The sequence below is a fragment of the Hyaena hyaena genome, unplaced genomic scaffold, assembly GCF_003009895.1.
Source record: "Hyaena hyaena isolate Hyena2069 unplaced genomic scaffold, ASM300989v1 scaffold_92, whole genome shotgun sequence".
In the NCBI taxonomy this organism is placed as follows: domain Eukaryota; kingdom Metazoa; phylum Chordata; class Mammalia; order Carnivora; family Hyaenidae; genus Hyaena; species Hyaena hyaena.
The window spans coordinates 1,802,744-1,809,032 of NW_024080723.1; the positions used below are offsets into that span (position 1 = coordinate 1,802,744).

The 6,289-nt window shown below is 41.4% G+C and overlaps 1 long non-coding RNA gene across 1 annotated transcript; it reads left to right on the forward strand.

Moving 5' to 3' along the window:
* Positions 1-472: 472 nt before the first annotated feature.
* On the forward strand, positions 473-5,285 carry LOC120233475. The gene is made up of 2 exons (XR_005528837.1): positions 473-1,253; positions 4,622-5,285. It is a non-coding gene; the product is annotated as an uncharacterized LOC120233475 (long non-coding RNA).
* Positions 5,286-6,289: the final 1,004 nt, after the last annotated feature.

A 6,289-nucleotide genomic window follows, 5' to 3' on the forward strand; every position in this document is an offset into this window, starting at 1 on the left:
TTTTCCTGAGAGAATTCCAACACAGTCCAGGGTGGATGCTGCTTAGCCCAGGTCATTCCTGTGAGTTCTAGCCCCAAAGTCAGTGGTTGGTTTGGGCAAGGGCAATTCTGAGCCCTCAGGGGTAAGTTAGCTGAAGAAGCTGGAGTCGGTCTGAAAAAGGTTTCCTTCCCCTTAAGGAAACACAGAAGGAGATGTTCTCTCTTCTCCCTTGGAACATTGCCGTGCCTGGGGTGTGCAGCCATCACCGCAGCCACATTGCCACCAGCTGGAGGATGAAGCCAAGTGTGGAAGAAAGCGGATCCAGAAGGAAAACAGGGCCCGAAGTGTTGTGCCTGGACTCTATCCTTTTCGGAGCCTCTTTGTTCTATGACACCATATATTGGCTTGGTGCTTAGGCTGTGAGGAGTCGAGGTTTTCAATTATTTGCAGCCCAAAGCATCCTAACTGATAGCCAAGTATGCACTGAAGTTTATGCACTCTTCATAGAACATTATGTCAGGCATTTAGTTCTAGGAAACAGGCTTATCTGATTTCCCAGTTCTAGGAAACAGGCTTATCTGATTTCCCAGTCCATAGCAGATTAGAAATAGCACATTCAAAGCCGAGAAAGGGGCTGTTAGAAGCAGGCAGCCAGACAGCGAAGGAAGAGACATAAAGGTAGAAATCAGAAGCCCGGATGTAGCAGTGTGGGATTATTTAATGTTGGGGAGAACAAGTCCGCCCACCTCCCGGTTCTTGTGGGTATCAGAGTACATCTCAATGACTAATCCAAAATGACGACCATGTGCTTGCTTTCTGCCTTAGAAGGGGGGATGAGGCTGATGAATATTTTTAAACATTTCTTTGTAAACAAGGAAAAGGTTAAATGATTAAAGGGATAAGCTTATCTGAAAAGGCACACAGAGAACAAACTCACTCCCTTGTTGTGCTCAGTAAACAGGTGTCATACATATATGCAAATGGACTCTGAAAAGTTTGCTTCATCCAGAAAAAAGGGAAGGTGAAAAATAAGGCCGTGTTTTGACTGCTGCACACAGCAGCTCATTTCTGTTTGGGTCCCCATAAGAAGGCCCAGCAGAGGAGAAGCAGAGCTGGTGAATAAGGACCTGGTGCGGCTCTTCAGCAAGTTACTTTATTTTGGTTCAATGGCTCAGCAAGCCTGGCTAAGCGGTTTCCTCCGAAGCCTGCCAGTAGGAAGTAAATAAGCTGCTTGACTCTCCTACGACAGGGGGTTGAGCACTCGTAATGAAAATGTAAGTAATTCTCAGGGCCAACAGCTTGTAGACAAAAATGACTGGAAAGATCACAGACACTAAAATTGCATCACACAAAACAGGTTCTAAGCCTTTTAGTTGTAGTTGCCTCGGTGAGAAAGAACTCAAAATAAGTCATTTGCAACTATGTTCAGGAAGCCAGCTGGTTGCCATACGCCTCTGACTCCAGGGGCTGAAATGAGGGGGGCTTGTTTTCCCAAGTTCCCGGGGCCTGGGTAAGTCAGAACACAAGTGCTAAGATGAGCCCAGGTCTTTTCTGCAATCAGCTGGTGAATCTGTGGCCCCACACACCTCCCACCCCTTGGGAGGGCAGTTCCAAGCTGCGTAGCTGCGGCCTCAGCCTGGTTCCCCATTTGCTCGCCCGTGGCCTGCCAAGGCTCAGAAGCAGATATGCTGTCTCCACAGGCCTGCACCCATCAGGGCGTTACCTGGGCTTTACAATTATCCTTCGTCTGAGGGGTACCCTGACACTTAAATAATACGCAAATAAAAGCTAAGGTGGGAGAAAAATGAATACTACATTTTCTAATTACCAACAAATGTGCATGTACCTTATTCACAGTAGATACTCATAATTTTTAAAAATTGATAATAAGTGATTTATCAACCTGAATACTGTATGAGGGAAATATATAAGGAATTAGAGAATTTTATTACAGAAACAGACTACGGGTATCTGACTGGCTCAGTTGGTAGAGTATGTGACTCTTGAGTTCAAGCCCCACATTGGGTGTGGAGCCTACTTGAAAAAAAAAAAATGAAACAAATTATTTAGTTATTGGTTTCCAGAGGCATTTCCCCCTTCCTCCTACTGTTTTACTGTTCATACTGAGATTGTCAATGTAAGTTATTATTATTATTAGCCAACATTTGGGGATTGCAGTAAATGCTTTATATTTGTGATTTCATTTTATTATCAACAGCAAGCACACAACTATTAAACCCATTTTACAGATGGAGAAAATGAGGCTTAGAGACATAAGGTCATTTACCAGGGGACATAGTTTGAGGCAACGGTTGGATTATCAGTCAATATAAATCTGTTCTAATGTCAAAGCCCTAACTACCCTATAGTTATTGACGATAGTTGTGTTGAATTTTTCCAAGGTTTTCCCTAGGTTTTTAAATAAAGGGGACTTGAGAATCTCTCACTAGCATTTGCATGTGTTGCTTTAAGGGAAAGAGGAGGCTGGAACCGTGCTAATATACAGACAACGGTAAGAAATTATGCGTACCCATGAAGTGTCTCATATATTGTCCCAGGAGGGGCAAGACTGACACGTGATGTTAGACTTATTTATTCAGGCAACTATAATTATTAAAGCTGAGTTGAGCCCAATGGTAGAGTATTCTACAATTCAACTTTCTAAATAATTTTCATTCTAGTGTTTTAATTTTCCTTATTTACCTGATTTTTTAATTTCATTTAAAAAACTGACTTAAAGTTTTCTAACACTCTATATTCATTCATATTTTAGACTCATTCATTCAGCTAGCATTTATTGCCTTCATAAGGTCTAAACAATACCATGTGTGCAGTGCAAAGTTATGACACTGGAGACTTGTCCTTATGCAGCCACTTGTGGACTTTCCTACTTTCCTTCTTGATGACTTGGTGTGGGCCCACAAGGTGTACTGGACACCGGGTTTCACTTTGGTGATCTCCAGGTGGGTCCCACCTGCACTGCCGTTGGGATGTATAAGGTAGTTCAGGTGCCCATATTTTAGAGTACTGTTCTTCCTTGTTAATTTATATATATACATGTATATAACCATATATATATATGGCCATATATACATATATATGGCTTTGATAACATATATACATAGAAAATACAAGCTTGCTATTCTGGCAACACATGTTCACAGAAAAAAGTATTAAATAATAAGAAACATGAAGCTGAAGGGCAAAATTTCAGAAGTTTTACTGCTAAAGATAATTGGTTTTTATTTTTTAATTTAGTGTTTTGCCTTCCATGTTTTCGAGTTGACTATTTTGTTTGGAAGAGTTCTGGACTCTTCCTGTCCCCCACTTCTGTGGGATCTTCTCTCTCCTTCACTTTTTTATTGACCCTGTTCTGTTCAATTTGATTCTACTTCCAGGAGTTTTCCCCTGGGTGGGACCCTATCCTGGAAGGGAGCCGTGTCCTCAAATTCCCTATTTTGTGGATCTCTTCATCTCAGTCTTTAAGATCCCCAGTTGCATCTTCTCTGTATCCCTTCTCTCAGACAGTGTCTGTGGTTTGCCATCACCTGCTTTTACTTTGTGGTCTGTGGGAACATGTGCCCAGTTTGGTTGCATACGTTATTCATGGGCTCTGGTTTGTCTATTTAGTTGTTCTGTCTCTAGGTAGAAATACAGAAAGATTCAAAAGTGATGTCACTGTTAGTTCCATCTTCCCATAATCTCCCTCCACTCTCAGGCTTCCTATTTTGAGTAACACGTTACAGCTAGCTCCAGAACAAGATCAATGCCATCCTTGCTTGGCCCCAGATTAAGAAATACTGCTTTACCTATGTTATGTTTGTCAATCTTAGCTGCACATCAGCAGGACCTTGAGAGCTATAAAAATGCTGATGCGAGGGTCCTAACCTCAGGAAACTCTGATTTAATTGGTCTGGGGTTATTTCTCCCCAGGTGGTTCCAATGTATAGTGAAGGTGACAACCAGTAATAAGAAAAATAATTTTTTTAAAGGAATTTCAAATCCCTTAGCAATCTACCGAGAACAAATCAGTTACTGTTTGCTCAATCTGCACATGAGTGTAGTCTCTCTCCCCACTCTTGCCCTGTATGGTTTAGGTGGGATTTACCCATGCCCCAGAAACTGCAGCAGTCCAGTTACCCAGGTCCAGCCAATCAGGGTGCTCCATTCCTCCCTAGACACATGATCCACACTGAACCAATGAAAAAATTCCCCATGATCTTTGTTAGAGTTATCATGAAAGACCTACTTTCTTTTCACAAAAATTGTGACATGCAAGATCCGTGTAAACCTTGGACTTTGCCATCTTTACTCCAAAATGAGGAAAATCTGCCTAAGAACGAGACAGAGAGAGGAAACCACTGTTGAGAGATGGAGAGAGAGAACATCCTGATAACACGGCTGATGGAATTTTTAGGGGTCCAAAATATAATACCCTCTTTGTCAATTCAGAATAAATCGAGAAACAGATACAGAGTTCAGGTAAATGGAGATGAAATAGTTTCATTTCTCAGAAACTGAGCCCTTGTTTTCGGGTTGTTGCCCAAAAGAACCTTCTAACACTCTACTCCTTTGTGAATTTGATTTACAACCAGTCACTGGCATGGCTGAAATGACTTTTAGACTTTGCTCTCCCCTGCAGACTGCTTAGCACAATGGAAGAGAGCAGACTGGAAGACAGAAGATCTGATCAGACAGCAGGAAGGTCACCGGGAGAGCCGAACCCACATGCTTGCATGCCCGATCCTTTTCCCAGTTCTGTAGGCCATGGCTCATGGTTTGGTGACATGAGTTTCTGGTAGATTTTAATCCCCACTTGTCCCCTTGGGCCTGCAGGCCCAGGACACTTCAACCTTTGGGAAAAAATAAGTGCAGAGACTGAAGGTGCCAGCGTTCTTCCTATGTTTGCTTGTCCTGAGAGATTTGCAATTGTTTGAGCCCCTGGATCCAGCTACCTATGAAGCCACTTGCATTCCTGAATTTCCCAATTATGATCAAATAAATCATCTTTTTTTGTGAAGTTCCTCTGCCTGCTCACACCTTTTGCAAAAAGTCCTTTGGTCAATATTCTTTTTGTTCTTGTTGGTAGCATCCTTTCCCATTGGCCTCCTGACTGATAGCAGATCAGTCATGTTACATTGACACAGGCATACCTTCACTGACACTAAAATGCTCTCAAGAGAGCTGATACAGTTGCTTTTACATATATTTACTATACAAAAGTCAAAACCTTTGAATATTTTGCCCAAGAGGAAATGTTCACCGCCCCCCCCCCCCAACAAGTACAATGCTTGGCTATTATATTCAAGAGAAAGCAATTTTTTCAGAAAAAATAGCCCCCTCCTTTTTTATTAGATTAACAAAAACACTAAAATGCCAACATCTGGATATGAGGAAGTGTTTCTTCTCAGAATCCTCTGAGTGGTGAGAGGGTATTAAACAATCTACTATCAGATTACTGTGTTTTAATCTCTTGCTTCTGTGATGGAGGAGGTGGAATGTGAGAGATCTTTTCTAGAGGGGGTGGGTCCAGCAGAGTTTCTGCAGCTGGAAAAGGGTTAGACATTGCCAGCACTAGGTGATGAGGTGTTACAAGTGTAAGGTGGGCGTGTTAGAATAGCACTGGCAACAGGCAGCAGTGCTAATAATTATTCTTTCTGGTCTATGGTATTCAATTAGGACGACTGGTTCTTGGGGAGGATCTGTTGAAAGCTGTGGGTTTTTTGCTGTTGGCAGTTGTTTCTTTGCTGATATCATGTCTTTTGCTATTTTAAAACACTTTTTGCTTCTTCTGTGGTTAAATAAATAAATAAATTACTATCATTATGCCGTACACCTTAGACTTCCACAGTGCTGTATGTCAATTATATCTCAATGGAACTGAAAAGAATTTACATAGTCAATTTAAACCGTAAATACTGTTTTAAAGTATTACACTAAAAAGGAGCTTGAGAACGAAGCTTTTTTGGGGGAGGGGGGTTATGTGCTATGACTTCTTGTGTATTACTTTCAGCGAGGTGTATTATTTCTCTCTACAGTTTCCCCTCTCTTTTCTCTTTAACCAAAGGAGAAAGAACCTAAGATTTTATTTCTAATCTCTAATTTTTTCATTACCTATCTGCTAACTTCATTTGATATTAAAGGAACACTAAACATAATGAAGATTACTTTTTGGGGACTGTGTTTTAAATGGTGCCAACATGCTGCTAGGGTTCTGTTAGCTACATGGTAGAAAGGAGTCAATAGCTTCCACTACAATCCAGAATAACCAATGAAAAAACATACGGGAGAAAGAGACATCTCATGCTCA